Source organism: Diadema antillarum, unplaced genomic scaffold (genome assembly GCF_040938485.1).
Source record: "Diadema antillarum isolate AM-2024a unplaced genomic scaffold, OU_Dant_1.0 seq00000720_RagTag, whole genome shotgun sequence".
Classification (NCBI taxonomy): domain Eukaryota; kingdom Metazoa; phylum Echinodermata; class Echinoidea; order Diadematoida; family Diadematidae; genus Diadema; species Diadema antillarum.
In genome coordinates, this window is record NW_027271624.1 from 1,809,398 (window position 1) to 1,827,011 (window position 17,614).

Genomic DNA, 17,614 nt, shown 5'->3' on the forward strand with positions numbered 1-17,614 from the left:
TATGAGGACTTTTAGTTTGTTATTCTAGACATTTTGCTGGACCCATCCTGAAAAAAAAAATCAGCTTGTTACAAAAAATGTCCAGGTTAAAACTAATACTCTTGGACTATATGGCAAATATCAATTGTTTCAGTTTCCATAGCAACTGATAAAAAAAGAATCAGCTTTCGTCAAGAGAGTTTGCAATCACAATAACTGTAATAACGCTATGAATATCTAGAGAATGAAGATGATAAATACCACAGGATGTTTCAATGAATTTGTTGCCATAATTCGTTTAAAAGGAGCCCATTCCTGTCATTGTCCTACACCTATAAAAAAAATAAAAATCGCCACTCTACACTCCATATCTTTAGTTTTATCAATCTTAAAGGCATTTCGTCACTCTCGTCAACTACTGCAGTAACTGTAATATACAAATCATCATATACTACATGCTTCATGAACTGTCATTGTTGCCAAGATTTTTCCTGCCCGGCGATGGTTGATGTTTTTGTTGCTATCATTATTTTCGCCTCTTAAATATCATCCGGTACAAACACTTCAAATGCTCTAAAGACCCTCACCTCAAGGACGACCGGCAGAATCAAGCAGCAGATTCGATCTCCCTATCAAGTTCCAAAGGTGGTGCTTTGATTATGACAACCAGGAATCTGTAGCAGTGAGTGTCAGATGGTGCGGAGTCAGACAAAATAACGTCAAAATTGTGTTCATAATATCATCAATGGACGTATACACGGGCAAGTTGCCATAGCAGAGCACATTCTTTTGAAGCTAGTTGGGACAGGTACAGCGTTCTCTAGCCACAAGTCGGTACTGTGTGTACACCGAAGCAAAAGAAAGCAGTAACTTCGACCAGTCATGAGCTCCACCGAACCAACACCGCGTAATTCCTATGCCAGAATCGCTCCAGAACCAGTGGCATAAGGGCGCCGTTGCACTAACTTGTGCTCCCGAACCAACACCGCGTAATTCCTATGCCAGAATCGCTCCAGAACCAGTGGCATAAGGGCGCCGTTGCACTAACTTGTGCTCCGTCGAGTTCCGCGGCCTCAATGTAGACTGATGCGTTTATAGTGATTGATTCTAACACTAACACGGGACTGCGCAATAAGTTTCGATATTTCCCATGTTCATGATACATCTCTTACTCTTTTACTAGGGAAGTCGCACGTAGCTTCTGTATTATAGTTCATAACAACGTACATATATATGTATAATAACAAAATAAATGACGACATAATAGCCGCGATATACGTAACAGTTGTGTCGATATTTATTTCAATATAATTGTGTTACGTCCGATATGCTTACATCTCGAAACAAAATTGCATAGCTTATGATCGTGTGGTTGAATACTTTGAAAAGAGAGAGACAGAGAGAACGAGAGGAAGAGAGAACGAGGTACAAGTACAAGCTTATATGATAAACATCTATGCATGAAAGAAAACACTGCGATGTAAAGTGCTGCTGTAAAATATATTTTTGTACATCAACAAATAAATTACACGATATTACAGGATACGTTGTTATAAACTACTAAGTATAGAAGCTGCGTGCGACTGCATGCGACCTAGTAAAAGGGTCATGTACATGAACATATCTGGGAAATATCGAAACGTAGATTACACCAATCGTTTACTTCCTTTTTTGTTTGTTTGTTTGTTTGTTTGTTTTTTCGCGGATTCTAACTAATTCTATTAGCTTTTAGATTTCCGTGTCATCCCAAAGTGCCACATAGGGTTAGTTTTCCACACCATTCATATAGGATTCATTAGTTTCATGTCAAAACAGAGAATTACGGTCAAAACAGAGAATTCACACGTCTAAGGGTGCGTTTATCAACTCCTTTTCTCGACAGAAACAGGTTACCCAAAGGGTTACGCCATTTCCTGACCCACTTCATCTGACACACTCTTTCTGACACACTTTTTTTGCCATTCATTTTGTACACGGGGCAGTTTTCATGAGACGGCCTCTGTTATTGGCTACTGTGCTAATGAATATTCAACAGCCTTACGATTTTTTTTTTCATAATGAGTCACTCGGTCTGATGCTATTGACTTACGCGTGGTATCGTGATATCGATCTCCTCAGGGGGGTCCATGACGATATCTGATTACCTGTGTGTGTCGAATTGCGTTTTGGTGCCAGTTAGTGTGGCATAACTTCTGCAGGTTTCCTGTCCATTTCTCTCTCTTTTTCTCTCTTTTGCTTTCGTATCATCTTATCTCTGTTATTCTTAGAGTACAATCGTACTACCACAAGTGTTTTTCCCCCATTTTTTGAAGTGATTATCTCGTTTGCAACAATTTAGAGGTGAGTTTTTGTTCGAGTGTTTGTTGAGTTTTTTGATTGAACACGGTGTAGATTATCTACGTGTGTGAGAGAACATTCATACTTTGTATGGTACCCACTCGTTTGTTTCCGTGTGCATTTTTACCGTACAGTGTCTTCATCGTTCGTCTTCCAAGCAGCGGGTTTTCACCCTGGTTTCCCTCAACGTAGTTTTTTACCTCAAATTTTTTGCGGTGCAAGATATTCAGTGTATATTTTCTACGGTAAAATGCAATCGTTGAGATCTCCGTGTATTCATTACTAGTTTTCCACCTCCGTTTCATTTTGTGTACAACTAACATTGATCTAAAGTCTAACGTAGTTAGCTACAAAGTCTGCGATGTCTGTACGTTTGCTGATGTGTTTTTGTGAGCTGCGAGTGACTATGGTGGGAATGATATTCAGGGTTTTGTTGTGGTTGAGATGATAGTGATGATGATCATAATGATTCTGGTGATGATATACGAACCCTTTTGATGATGCAATTTATTTCGTGTGACCATGACGTTGATGATGGCGAGAACGACACGAGTAGCCTAGCCCTAGGCCAAGGACGAGAGTGACACTGTCCACGGGGGCTGTTGCTCGCTCATGCACAGGAGTGGTCTACAGACCTGCATTTCATCATTTTTTAAACCTTTTGGTTGTTCACTTGGGTTAGTGCTCCAAAAATTCGTTTCTCTAAAGAAACTCAACCAAAAGGTTGCATCAGGGCTATTCTTTAGTAAATATTAGATCTAAATGGCGATGCTAATTTAGTTTTCATTTAGATTTAGAACTCGATGATATCCCATTTTCTTTGCTCATTTTTCAAATAATAAATTATTTAGAACTGTACTTAAATTCTGATGTACTGCATTCACCATTGTAAATATCAATAAAAAAGAGCCCGCTGAGCAGGTGTTTCATTCTATCCTTTTCATTTCCTCCCTATCGTTTTGGTTTCCTTCCTGTTACTTCCTTCTTTGACCCTGGATGGAAGAAAAAAAATCCCATCTTGCCATGTAAAGACAGAACACATACCATCATGAAATATTATGACATTAGAATAGTTTTAAAAGATTATGTAAGCAGAGACTCCAACTCTCCCGTTTTCGACGGGAGATCTCCCGCCGAAAACCCATTTTTGCAAAATCTCCCGTTCTTCCGCTTATGATTTAATTTCTCCCGCCCTGGCTCTGTGTCTCCCGTTGGAAAGGATTTCTTACTTATTGCTATCATATGTTAAAAAAATAAGCCTTAGCTAGCACTAGAATCGAGAGCATCTAGAACCTGGGAATTTCGCGCTTCGCACACATCACTTGGAATCTCCCGTCTGCTAGGAGTTTCAGACGGGAGAATCTCCAGATCAGAAGTAGACCGGGGGCCCAGAGCATTTATTCAGCTGAAAAGGGTCACACTTTTTGATGGTCTCATCATGTAAGGATGTGGCCAAGGGTCAATAAAATGAATTGCTGGCAAGTCACATCCTGTACCGTAAGCCTAGGGACCACAAAAAGGCACCCCGAAAAATGGATTTATTCAGCCGAAGGGGGTCACGGACAAAAATCGGTGGATATTGTTCCTTTGAGTGTACTTATCATGAAAACAGCAATGCCAGCTATTTTATCCTGTACGGGGCCCCAGACAGTAGCCCCAAAGGGCCCTACAAATATGGTGTTATTCAGCTGAAAAGGGTCACGGCTAATTTCTTTTGCAATGGAAGTAGTTCCCATCAGAGATATCCAAAACACCAATGCCAGCTATTTTATCCTGTACGGGGCCCTAGACAGTAGCCCCAAAGGGCCCCACCCCCCATAGGCCTACGTACAAACACACACAAACATTGATTTTATTCAGTTAAAAAGAGTCACGGCTAATTTCTTTTGCAATGGAAGGAGTACCAATCAGAGACATACAAAACACCAAAGCCAGTTATTTTGTCATGTACGGGGCCCCAGACAGTAGCTCCAAAGTGCCCCCCCCCCCCCAACACACATACTCACACAATAGTTTCATTCAGCTGAAAAAGGGTCACGGCTAATTTCTTTTGCAATGGAATTAGTACCCATCAGAGAAATCCAAAATACCAAATCCAGTTATTTTATCCTGCATGGGGCCCCAGACAGTAGCCCCAGACAGTAGCCCCAAATTGCCCCTTACCCCCTCCCACTCCCCCCCCCCCCACACACACACACATTGATTTTATTCAGCTGAAAAGGGTCACGGCTACTTTCTTTTGCAATGGAAGTAGTATCCATAGGATATCAAAATACCAAAGTCAGATATTTTATCCTGCACGGGGTCCCGTACAGTAGCTCCAAAGTGTTTTGCTTCATTCTCTTTATTGTTTGCATCTCTTCTTCTTAAATATGCGCTCCTTCGTCTTCATTTTCGCGACAACGACAACGCGTCCTCCTCATCATCATCAGTTTTGCTGTTCTGGCAAACATTTTCCAGCGTATCGGCTACATTCGATTTTAGAGCGGCGAGAGTGGAAGACGTGCATAATTGAGTCTGGGAAAGCGTAGGAACAGCGTAGCTAAAGCGGCCAACAGCGTTATCGAAGCAGGAATGAAGCGTCGTAGGAACAGGCCTTGATTTTATACGAGAGTAGAGAACTTAGTGAGAGCGTCGTTAAAGCGGGAAGGTCGTGCTTTGATCAAGAAAGCGGCGCAGCAGCGGGACCATGTCGTCGGTGTCTAGTTTAGACTATATTTCCGGTTCTTGTGCCGCTGTTACTACGGTCAGAAACACCTGGAATTGTTACGCTCATCCCGCGGTATTTACACTGTCACTGCTCTCTCCCCGTTTGAGCTACGATTCAAAATAGGTCAATCTTGATGGGGAGATGAGGAAGAAATTTTGAACCAGTTCAAAATTTCTTCCCGATCTGTAAAATTGCCAGATCCAACCCCATCACCCAAACGCTGCTGCTACGATGCTCCCGGTCCCCGTACACTTTTGCCGCTCTCTCCAGATCTGACAGATTGAATAGATCGGGATGCAGATCTTGATAGTGGAATCACATGTGGGGACACTTTAGGAACACTCCGTGGGGCCCCGTACAGCTATATAACTAGTTTCGGTGTTTTTGATACCTCCTTGAGTACTACTTCCATTGCAAAAGAAATTACAGCAGTGATTCTTTTCACTTAGAATAAAATAATACGGGAGCACTTTCCAGGTACTGGCTGGGGGCCCCTTAACTGGATGGGTTTGTGTTTTACGTATCTCAGCTGTTGATTCCACTGAAGGAAAATAGGCATACATGACTCTTTTCACCTAAAAGCAATTAATTCATATGGGGTGGGAATACCTTGGGGCTATACCTGTCAAGGGCCCTGCATCCGGGCCAATATCGCACCTCTTTTAATCGAATTCTTTAATGTTGAATTAAATTTAGCAAAAATTTCGCCTAGATGACATGGTAGTTCAATGTCATATTAATCTCTTCATTCAAATTTATTTTGAAACATTCACATTACCTCTAACCTTATTCTAAATAACACTTTTTCAACTGAAATCCATATATAAGACAAGTACCATTCCACATTCATAAATTCATAATGATATGGTCACGTGATTTCATGCTGCGCTCGTTCATTCAAATTGATTTCTGGCCATCTAATTTAACATGTTCTGCAGTCAATTAAACAGATATGTTCATGCTTGGCCTCTTTCCTTATTTTCTTTCGTCGTAGTTATTGTCTTGTAAGCATCATAGCATTTCATGTTTTCGCATTCGTTTAAGAGACTTTGACACCATTTTTTTAACGTGCTTTTTGAATCCAAAGAAGTAAGAAGCCACAAATTATCTGGCCGTTACGAGCGCTTTATTACGAGCGGTCGGCCAGTTCCAAGAAGTAAAGGTTATGATCCTCAATTTTTTTTTTTTTTTTATAATTCTTTCTATGTCTTCTAGAGATAAACGTCTGTATCTATTGTGCTGTCATGACCTTAAAAATGAAGTTAATCTGCATTACTGGTACACGTATAGGCCTATAATGACATGTATATGAAAGAGAAGGAGCGTTACCAGTCTGGTTACAGAACAACCAAATCCAGTTATACTAGATAAGAAATATGATACATTTACTGCTTTATAACAGTAATTTATAGATGAAACGAAAACACACATAGAAAGACATGTTAAAATGATCTGAAACAAAGAAATAGCATGATTTGAATTTGAATGAACACGTTTGGAATTTGACTGTCTTTCGCGAAATTTAATGACTGAAATACCCTTTTCGGCAAGTCAAGGCGAAGTTGAATGAACGTAGGGTACCAGCCAATTTGAATACCCATTTTACGAATTCGAACCTTCTATCAAATGAACCAACAAAAGTGCGAAATTGGCTGGGAAAACCTAACTGGCTTTGATGTTTTGGGTATCTATGATGTAAACTAAGGCCACTTCGATTGTAAAAGAAAAACAACTATGACTCTTTTCAGCTAAATGATGTCATAATAATTATGTGGGGGAGGGGCACTTTATGGCTACTGTAACCTGGGCCCAGTACAAGATGAAATGACTTGCTTTCGTAATATGGTCATCTTGGTTGTGCACTATACAGAAGTATGCTTCCTTTGTAAATTTCTTGAGTGCTTTGCTACTGTAACCTATGGGACCCCGTATACAGGATAAGATGACTTGCTTTAGTGTTTGTGATATCTCTGTTCAGTAGGCCCTGATATTAATATAATGGATGGGACACTGTGGAGCTACTGTCTGGGGCTCTGTGCAGGATAAAATAACTAGCCTTGGTGTGTTGAATATCTCTGATAGGTACTTCTTCCAGTGCAAAAGAAATTACCCGTGTTTGGGGCTATACAGTGCGGGGCCCCATACAGGATAAAATAACTGGCTTTGGTATTTTGGATATCTCTGATGGGTACTACTTCCATTGCAAAAGAAATTAGCCGTGACCCTTTTCAGCTGAATGAAACTAATGTGTGTGTGTGTGTGTGTGTGTGTGTGTGTGCGTGTGTTCGTGTGTATGTGGAGGGGGGGGGCACTTTGGGGCTACTGATGATGATGATGCGGAGGACGCGTTGTCGTTGTCGCGAAAATGAAGACGAAGGAGCGCATATTTAAGAAGAAGAGATGCAAACAATAAAGAGAATAAAGCAAAACACATTGGAGCTACTGTCTGGGGCCCCGTGCAGGATAAAATATCTGACTTTGGTATTTTGATATCCGATGGATACTACTTCCATTGCAAAAGAAATTACCGTGACCTTTTTCGGCTGAATGAAACCAATATATATATATATATATATATATATATATATATATATATATATATATATATACATATATATATATATATATATATATATATATATACATATATATATATATATATATATATATATATATATGTGTGTGTGTGTGTGTGTGTGTGTGTGTGTGTGTGTGTGTAGGGGGCACTTTGGGGCTATTGTCTGGGGCCCCGTACAGGATAAAATAACTGGCTTTAGTGCTTTGGATATCTCTGATGGGTATACTTCCATTGCAAAATAAATTAGCCGTGACCCTTTTCGGCTGAATGAAACCAATATATGTGTGTGTGTGTGTGTGTGTGTGTGTGTGTGTGTGTAGGGGGCACTTTGGGGCTACTGTCTGGGGCCCCATTCAGGATAAAATAACTGGCTTTGGTGCTTTGGATATGTCTGATGGGTATACTTCCATTGCAAAAGAAATTAGCCGTGACCCATTTTGGCTGAATGAAACTAATGTGTGTGTGTGTGTGTGTGTGTGTGTGTGTGTGTGTGTGTGTGATGTGTTGGGGGGTGCACTTCGGGGCTACTGTCTGGGACCCCGTACAGGATAAAATAACTGGCTTTAGTGTTTTGGATAACTCTGATGAGTATGCCTACTACTTCCAATTGCAAAAGAAAGTAGCCATGACCCTTTTCAGCTGAATAAAATCAATGTGTGTGTGTGTTGGGGGGGGGGGGAGCAATTTGGGGCTACTGACTGGGGCCCCATGCAGGATAAAATAGCTGGCTTTGGTATTTTGGATATCTCTGATGGGTACTACTTCCATTGCAAAAGAAATTAGCTGTGACTCTTTTCAGCTGAATGAAACTAATGTGTGTGTGTGTGTGTTGGGGGGGGGGGGGGGGAGCTCCTTTGGGGCTACTGTCCGGGGCCCCATACTGGATAACATAACTGACTTTGGTGTTTTTGATATCTCTGATGGGTACTCCTTCCATTGCAAATGAAATTAGCCGTGACTCTTCTCAGCTGCACGAATGAAATCAATGTTTGTGTGTGTTTGTACGTATGGCCTGTGGGGGGGGGGGGGGCAATTTGGGGCTACTGTCTGGGGCCCCGTACAGGATAAAGTAGCTGGTATTGGTGTTTTGAATATCTCTGATGGGAAGTACTTCAATTGCAAAAGAAATTAGCCGTGACTCTTTTTAACTGAATAAAATCAATGTTTGTGTGTGTTTGTACGTTGGCCTATGGGGGGGTGGGGCCCTTTGGGGCTACTGTCTAGGGCCCCGTACAGGATAACATAGCTGGCATTGGTGTTTTGGATATCTCTGATGGGAACTACTTCCATTGCAAAAGAAATTAGCTGTGACCCTTTTCAGCTGAATAACACCATATTTGTAGGGCCCTTTGGGGCTACTGTCTGGGGCCCCGTACAGGATAAAATAGCTGGCATTGCTGTTTTCATGATAAGTACACCCAAAGGAACAATATCCACCAACTTTTGTCCGTGACCCCCTTCGGCTGAATAAATCCATTTTTCGGGGTCCCTTTTTGTGGTCCCTAGGCTTACGGTACAGGATGTGACTTGCCAGCAATTCATTTTATTGACCCTTGGACACATCCTTATATGATGAGACCATTAAAAAGTGTGACCCTTTTCAGCTGAATAAATCTTCTGGGCCCCCGGTCTAAAGGTGCTTTGGGTTGGAGTCTCTGTTTAAGTCATCAAAATTCTTGTGTGTGAAAATAAATAATAAATAAAAGGTGATTTCTTACAAAGCAGTTCTTTCAAATGTCCAACAGCCTCAGAACAGCTTCGATAATGAAGCTAGTGAAATCTGAAAACTATCGTGGCAACAAGTGATATTGATAGGGATTTTTGTTTAAATTTGTCTAGTTTTATTGGATTAGGTCATGAAACTAAATGCCACCGATAAAATCACAATCGATCTGAATTTGAACAGAGGCAGTAGGGTAGGAATGACTCAGCAAACAGCTGATTATTTATGCGTCGTATCCATGGGCAACTGCGAGGTGACTGCAAGAAGACGCACGAAGTTTAGACTTGAGTCAAGAACTATTATTTATTATTAATTTTTTATTCAAAATATTTTTTCTTTGGATTGCAAAAAAAAAAGTCAAAATATTTCATATTACGCTTCTAAAATGTATTATGAATATATGAAGTATTTTTATTGTGATTTCATGAAGAATTAGAATTATTATGAATATATAAATACTAGTCGGGCTGAACAATGAAGGCTAATTTTGCTCCAAGAATTTGCAGCCCACCGTACCTGCTGGTGGTGCATTTCTAGCGTTCTTGCCGCACTCTCCCAGCCACGTGCACGCATGCATGCAACAGTCACATAGAGTACACGTTTAGCTACTTCACCGATCTCACTCCTGATCTCTTGCAAAGAAAACCTTCACAAGTGTAGAAAATTCTCTCGAAACTAAGCCAGACATGAATTTGGAACATACATTACAGTGTCAAGACCTTTTCAGTGGACTTTGATTTCGCTATTTGTCTGTTTAGCTCTTGAATGTATGACTTCTTACGTCCGATTTGTTTTTTACCTCACCACGTTGCACGTGGTGCTGTTTTTTCAGCCCCATGCTTCCTCCATATGCACACATGTTATAAACACACACAAGCCACCGGTGTAGCGGCAGATAGCGTTCCGCGGCGTTTTTTTGCTCTAAAACAGTATCCGCCGGCGGTTATCGTTTCAATCGGCAGTTATCGTTCCGACATGGGCTAAAATCTGCCGCGATAAGTTACGGCAGATACTGTACAGCGGCGGATTTTGTACATATCAAAGAGATTTTCCGCAGTGAGGAGAAAAATCTCTTTGGTACGTACAGACTACTACGTTGTATAGCCTTGCGCCGCGTGCACGTGATCTTCCAAGCCATACCATAGTCTTGAATATTCATTAGCACAGTAGCCAATAACAGAGGCCGTCTCATGAAAACTGCCCCGTGTACAAAGTGAATGGCAAAAAAGTGTGTCGGAAAGAGTGTCAGATAAAGTGGGGTAGGAAATGGCGTAACCCTTATCCAAACAGCTTTCAAGGAATTTTTATGAGTTGATAAACGCAAAGCTGTTTTGAAAGCCCTTTAGGAAAGCCTTTACGAAAGGGTGCGTTTATCAACTCTCCTCTCTCGGCAGAAACAGGTTATCCAAACAGCTTTCAAGGAATTTTTAAGAGTTGATAAAAGCAAAGCTGTTTTGAAAACCCTTTAGGAAAGCCTTTTCGAAAGCCCCAAATTTGTGGCTATCCAAACAGGTTTCCTAAACAGGGTTTTAGAAACCTGTTTGTAAAAGCCTTTTGGAAGTTGATAAACGCAAAGCTGTTTTGAAACGGCTTTGTTGTCTTGTACTTCAGCACTTGTACTTCTCCTTGGGTCGAATAGCGCAATTCAGCTGTGCAGTGACAGGCCAGTTTAAAAATCGTGTTCGCGAAGAAAGTTGTTAAACGCAACTATTTTGAAAGCCGTTTCTAAAGGGCTTTGGAAAGGGCTATCGAAAGCCGTTTAAACAGAGGAAAGTTGATAAACGCAGCCAAAGCCTCACGCCGCCACTCAGAAATATTTAAAGTATGTGCTAAACTGGAGCTGCCTCACAGATAGGAAGACAATTTATTCATGTGGCATTGCATCATGACTCGTCACTCTCAAAGGAAGATAATCATGTCTTTAATGGTAATTGTCTTTAATGGTAATTGCTTTTCGCCGTCTCTTCTTAGAAATCAAGCGGCACATTAATAGTATAGGCAGTCAGGGCTTTGGAAAGGGCTCTCGAAAGGGCTATGGAAAGGGCTATCACGTTAAAACAGGGGAAAGCTGATAAACGCAGCCTTAGTCGTATCATGGTAGTATCTATGGGATCTCATTTATGCATCATATACAGCACCTTTGAACTCTATTGCTCATTGGGTACTCGATCATTATATTACGATCGACTTGTTTACTCATTTACACATAATTATGCCTTTAATGATATCACACTTCCGTATTATCGTGCAGGACATATGACTCCGCAATTATCGTACAAAACACATGTTACATGTCCTTGTACTTTTAAATAATGTAAATGGGTTTGCGTGTCTACATGTTTGCTTTTCCAGCATTGTGTAGAAAACTGACTTAAATTTCGTACAATTTAGTACGATGAAACGATGAACATGAGAAGTAATGAAATGATGAAACGATGAAATGATGAAAAGAGGAATATTACTGTCATAATTCATTTTCACTTTTGATGCGAAGTTGATATATTACGTCATGCAAAGTCATATAAGATTTCCATGATATACTGCAAATGCACATGGCTCTACCACGCCATAAACTCCAGTCTGCGTTTAGAAAAGTTTCTATTGGGATATCTCAAGGCTCCCTGTTAGGTCAATTATTTTTACGCTATTTGTAAATGACATTCGTACAGTTGCTTTTGGAGATGATTCGAAAATGTGTTTGTATGCAGATGATACATTAGTGTTTGTTCGTTCGAAAAAATGTACAGGAATTAAGTCAACTTTTGCAAGATAAAATGAATTTAATTGGTCAATGGTTGGAGATGAATTGTCTTGTTATGAATATTAAAAACACGAAAGTTATGTTAATTGGATCGAAAGGGAGGATAAAGAAGAATAAGTTGCATATTGTGTATAAAGGTAGTATGAACATGTTGATTAATTTGAATATCTCGGTGTGATTATTGATAGTAATCTCAGATGGGATAAGCACATCAATGCAGTATTTAGTAAGATTTCTCGGATATTTGGATATATTCGTAGAATTAACCATTATTTGCCGCAATTTATAATGCATTTGTTGTATAATAGTTTGATATTGCCACAAATAGATTATTGTATTGTTGTTTGGGGTAGAAGTGCACATTGTCATTTGGATAAACTCCAGAAACTTCAAAATCGGTATACAAGAATTGTTCTGAAAGCCAGTATACTAACACCACGTAAGCAAATGCTCTCCAAATTACAATGGCAACCAATACATCAACGAGTTCAGTACCAGAGTTGCATATATTTGTGTAAGATAATCAATGGGATGAGCCCACGACAATAATCATTATTAATTGCTGTAAGACACACACCATTTCATACACGATATGCGTTTAATTTAATTCAATTCAATTCGTTTATTCATCTCATTTTCTGATAACAGTATTGAATTTTATAATACAGAACAAAAACATAATCAATCATTTACATATCTGTGAAAATGAAAAAAAAAGAGAACTTGAATATAGCCAAGAAAGCCTTGTAAAGTAAGTTTCCTTATGTACAAGTATGCACAAAATAATTGATTTTTAAGGTACAAAGTGTAGACATGGACAGAAAACCAACAAATACAACAAAACGTGGTATGGTATGGAATGGTTTATTGATCAAACTTCGCAGCCGAACGGCTGAATTGTGTCTGATTTACATCGATAAAAATACAGTGAGACAAAATAACTTACATACATTTGTATACAACACACGAACAAAATACAACCATTATGACAACAACAAAACAAATCATCGGTACATCAGTAGTGGAAGTACATTCAGTATATAAATTACATGTATATTGGAACAAAAACAGAGTTGAGTGAAAAAAAAAACCCGTTTTACATACATGTATCTTATATCCTCCATTAGGGACGTATCACAACCCTTTAAGCTAATAAAAAGGGTATAGAAGGATAAGGGAGGAGGCGTGGAATGAGGATTGTTGAGAGATAGAAGATGCTACATGTAGTGTGAGGCTGAGACAGGAACAGAGTGAAGGGGAGACAGGAGAACAAAGAAAACAAAGGCTAGGGGAGAAGAAAAGGGAGGCACAAAGAGAGAGCAGGAGGAATGTAAGGATAAAGGAGAAGGAGAAGAGGAGTAAGTAGAGGGGGAAAGGAAGGAAAGAAAGGGAAAGAAGCTGTATGCGTCTGGATAAATATAAAAACAAGACAATTCAAACAAAATGGACGTACAGATGTAAGCACATATATTGCACTTCAGTTGAAGGACAAATACTAACAATCATATTTCTATGTAAACTTCTGCATATAAATACTTCAAATTTTTCAATCTTCGTACCAGTTCTTTGATTGTCAAAATATATACAAAAATAAATACACTAAGCGAGTCTGAACATTATTATGCAACAACAGTAATGATGATATAATTCCAACATTAAATAGTTGAGTCTTGACCTTTCACCAAATCTAAACACCATACATGCGTGTATTGAAGATTTCAGAAACATAACTTGCTTCCTTCCTATTCTCTTAACCGTTAACCTTTAGACTCTGACCCAATGACACAAGCCCCCATCCCCCCCCCCCAAAAAAAATGTCTGATATCTAATACAAGTGTGTAAACGCATTGTGTTTCATGAAAATCATGCGCTATACCATCAGACGGGAGTAAACCTGACATGAGTTGTGTAGTAAAATCACAAAACGTTACTAATTTCAGATATACAAAAACAAAATGACATGTAAATAATAAATACACAAGAAACTGCAACTTTAAAACTCAGCATACAATGTGCATCAATGCGCATACCTGTACATTACCATTTGTTCATTAGGTCCACTAGGAATGGTATGGGGCTTTTCTTGTACCTATTCGTTCTGCATCTGACACCAGTGAATGGGACGGCACTCCTCAGGGAGCTAGTGTATGGGTTTTGTCTAGGAGCGGGCAGCCATTCTCGAAAATGGGGTGATTTTAACAATGATTTTGCGAACTGACTGCATAAATCCGTTCTTCTTTCATAGAGGGGTTGGAGATTGGTTATTTGCAGGACATTATCATATGTCTCATATAAATGTCCAAGCACGACTCTGAGGGCTCTTTTTTGAATCCTTTCTAGCTGGTTTCGTTGTTTGGTAGTGAGGCCGGGATGCCAAACTGGACAGGCATACTCAACCACTGGTCTAACGTACCCCTTGTAAACTGTGAGGAGGTCTTTCCATCTAAGTTTGAATTGTTTGAGTGACCTGAGCATGTACAATCTTCTGTTGGCCTGGGCAAGCATATTATTCACCTGGTCATCCCATTTTAGATCTGACCGCAATAGTATACCAAGAACCTTCACTGCTTGAACCTCACAAAGAGTTTCTACGCCTAGTTGTATCGTACACAAAGGCAGCTGAGTTCGGCCAAAATCAATCCTCATCACGTTGCATTTACTTACATTTAACTTCATATTGTTAGCCATACACCATATGTGGAGATCGTCTAGTGAACTTTGGATTGTGCACTGTGCACCTCTTAAAGTTGTTTCTGCTATACTCATATCATCTACATACTTCCAGTGTTGCAGATCGGAAGAAGTCAGGGCATTATTTATCAAGACCAAAAACAGAACGGGACCCAACCGTGTTCCCTGCGGCACACCTGCCGTAACAGGTTGCCACTCAGAGCAGACACCCTGATAACGAACACACTGTGAACGGTCTGTCAAGAAGCTAGCAATCCAGGGTACAAAGGACCGATTTGAAATGAGATTGATCAGTTTGGTAATGACAACCCCATGGTCCACTCGATCGAATGCTTTGGAAAAGTCCGTTGTCACCAAGGTTGAAGTTGTTCCTAGTTTGTCAGCGCCCTTAGCAAGAAAATTTACCATGTCAACAAGGCAATGTGTAGTGGACCTTCCGGATCTACAACCAAATTGTTTAGGGTCTAATTTCGTTGATATATCTGACATCAGCCATTTGGTGACGAATAACTCGGCTACCTTAACAAAGTGGTCTGTGAGGGCAATCGGCCTTAATTTGTCTATTCTCGCTGGCTTTCCCTTAGGGATAGGGACCACTATTGCCTTTTTCCACCTTTCAGGTACTTCACCACTTTCAAAGGAACTGTTAAGGATGGTTGTTAATGGGTATGCTAACTCATATGAAAACATCTTTATCAAACGTGCAGGTACTTCATCGGGTCCAGCTGACTTTCCAACTTTGACCCGCTCCAACTGACGCATCACCTCCCATGGTTGGACTGATGGGGGAGGTCCTCGTGCTGGTAGGTAGGCAGGAAGGTTATTGCGATTTAGTGGTGGTATGTCACTAGCAACCTGCACAAATTGCTTATTGATAGCTTGAGCTATTTTAAGCGTCTCTGATTGGTCGATATTGGGGACATCGATATTGGGACTTTGCCGAGATCCAGTGGTCATGATTCGAATATTCCTGTACCAAGACTTTGGGTCTTCATGCTTAAGATTATGAACACGGTCATGATAGAAACGCTGCTTCTCCCTAGCAATGGTTCTGATCACTTTGTTGCTGCAGGCTTTCCACTGATATTTGGATCCACTCTTGAACAGGCTTTGTCGTTGATTTATCAGTGCTTTGAGGACAGGTGTCACCCAGGGCTTATCATTTTGATGAGTTTTCACTTGTTTCGTTGGGAAAAATCGATCGATGGCTGAATGCAGAGCTGCGTAGAAAGCATCACATTTTCCTGCTGTCTCACTGGCGTCGCTGACCTCACTCCAGGTTTGGCTTGATATCCATTGACCAAATGCTCGGATGTCGGAGTCTCGCATGGGCCGAACTACTCGTGTGTGAACATCATTCCTATGTAGAAGGGAGCTCAGTTGTGGGTACCACAAGACAACATTGTGATCACTGAGTCCAAGAGGGGATGTAATCTCTGCATTTCTGTAAAATCGCATCAGGTTTGTCATTATCTTGTCCAAGAGCGCATTGTTACGTGTAGGGGCCTTGATAATTTGCTGGAGTGATATATTTTGACAGATGGTATCAGTGTCCAGTTGGTTGAAGTCCCCCAGCATTACGAAGCCAGCATCGGGGTGTTGCGTGCGGATTGTGTCGACACTGGTAATGAGATGGTCAGTCAAGTCTGGCTCGATACCACAGTTGGGTGGACAGTACACCGAGGCAATGTAGATACTGGATACCTCACGTGGAAGGCGCTTAGGTCGGATATGACACCAGACCACCTCTATGTCTCTCGGGACTGAAATTTCAGGTACATGCTTAGGGGATAGATTGTCTCTCACATAAATTGATACACCTCCTCCTCTCCTCTCTGCGCGGTATTTGTTAAAATGGGTGAAGCCATTTATGTCGAAGAAGTCTACTGATTCACTGGTCATCCATAACATAACAAAACAAAACAAAAACATAAGACAAATGATATGATAGATTGACTATGTGTGATTTGCTAGAAGGTGTATTCTAAAAAAAATTCTTAAATGAGGACAGGCTAGTGCGTGAACAAATTATCCCTTGTTTATAAATGGCCCCAAAACAGATTGTTTTAAGAACTCTTTTCATTATCAAGCTTCATATATTTATGTGGAACAATTTGCCAAATTTTATTCGAAATACGCAGTCATTGTTTGTTTTCAAATAATTATGCAGGGTCCTCAGCATGATTGATAGGTTATGAAAGTATGCATACTTAAGTGTATATATAATGGAAAATGTACGAAAATCAACTGAGATTTGTGTGGTAATGTTATTTTGTGTTATATATCATTAAGTTCCTAATTTTTTGTGTGTATGAAGAAAATGATAATGAAGTCCGAAATCTGAAGATATTGTATACAAATAATTGTAAGGGGGAGGGTAGGTGAAGTGGCAATACTTTTCTGATTGCCCTATCAAGCTGTTATTAAGCTGTAATCGTATTAATGTTTGAGTTCGTTTGTATTTTTGTTTTAAAGTATAGTGGTTGATTTGTAGTATAAGTTATTTCATTGTTTGTACTTTGTTTTGATGTTCATGATATTTTTACCTGTACATAATGCCAGCAGGGCCCCTTGTAGAACAGTTAACCAACTTAAGCGGCTACCCTGCTAAAAGAATATTGAAATAAATGAAATGAAATGAAATAAATTAATTAATAAACAAATAAACAAATATACAAATAAATAAATAAATGAACAAATAAATAAATAAATAAATAAGCAAATATAAACCCTGAAGTTCATACGATGTCAAGTCATGAACAATCATACCTAATACAGCATCTCTGGAACTCCACTGTTTCACGACTCCGCTACTCGGCGGGTAAGTAATCCTTA

The 17,614-nt window shown here is 40.0% G+C and overlaps 1 pseudogene; it reads right to left on the bottom strand.

Moving 5' to 3' along the window:
* The window catches only part of LOC139738083 (scavenger receptor cysteine-rich domain-containing protein DMBT1-like), a 33,349-nt pseudogene extending 16,668 nt beyond the window's left edge, over positions 1–16,681 (bottom strand).
* Between the last annotated feature and the right edge of the window lie 933 nt (positions 16,682–17,614).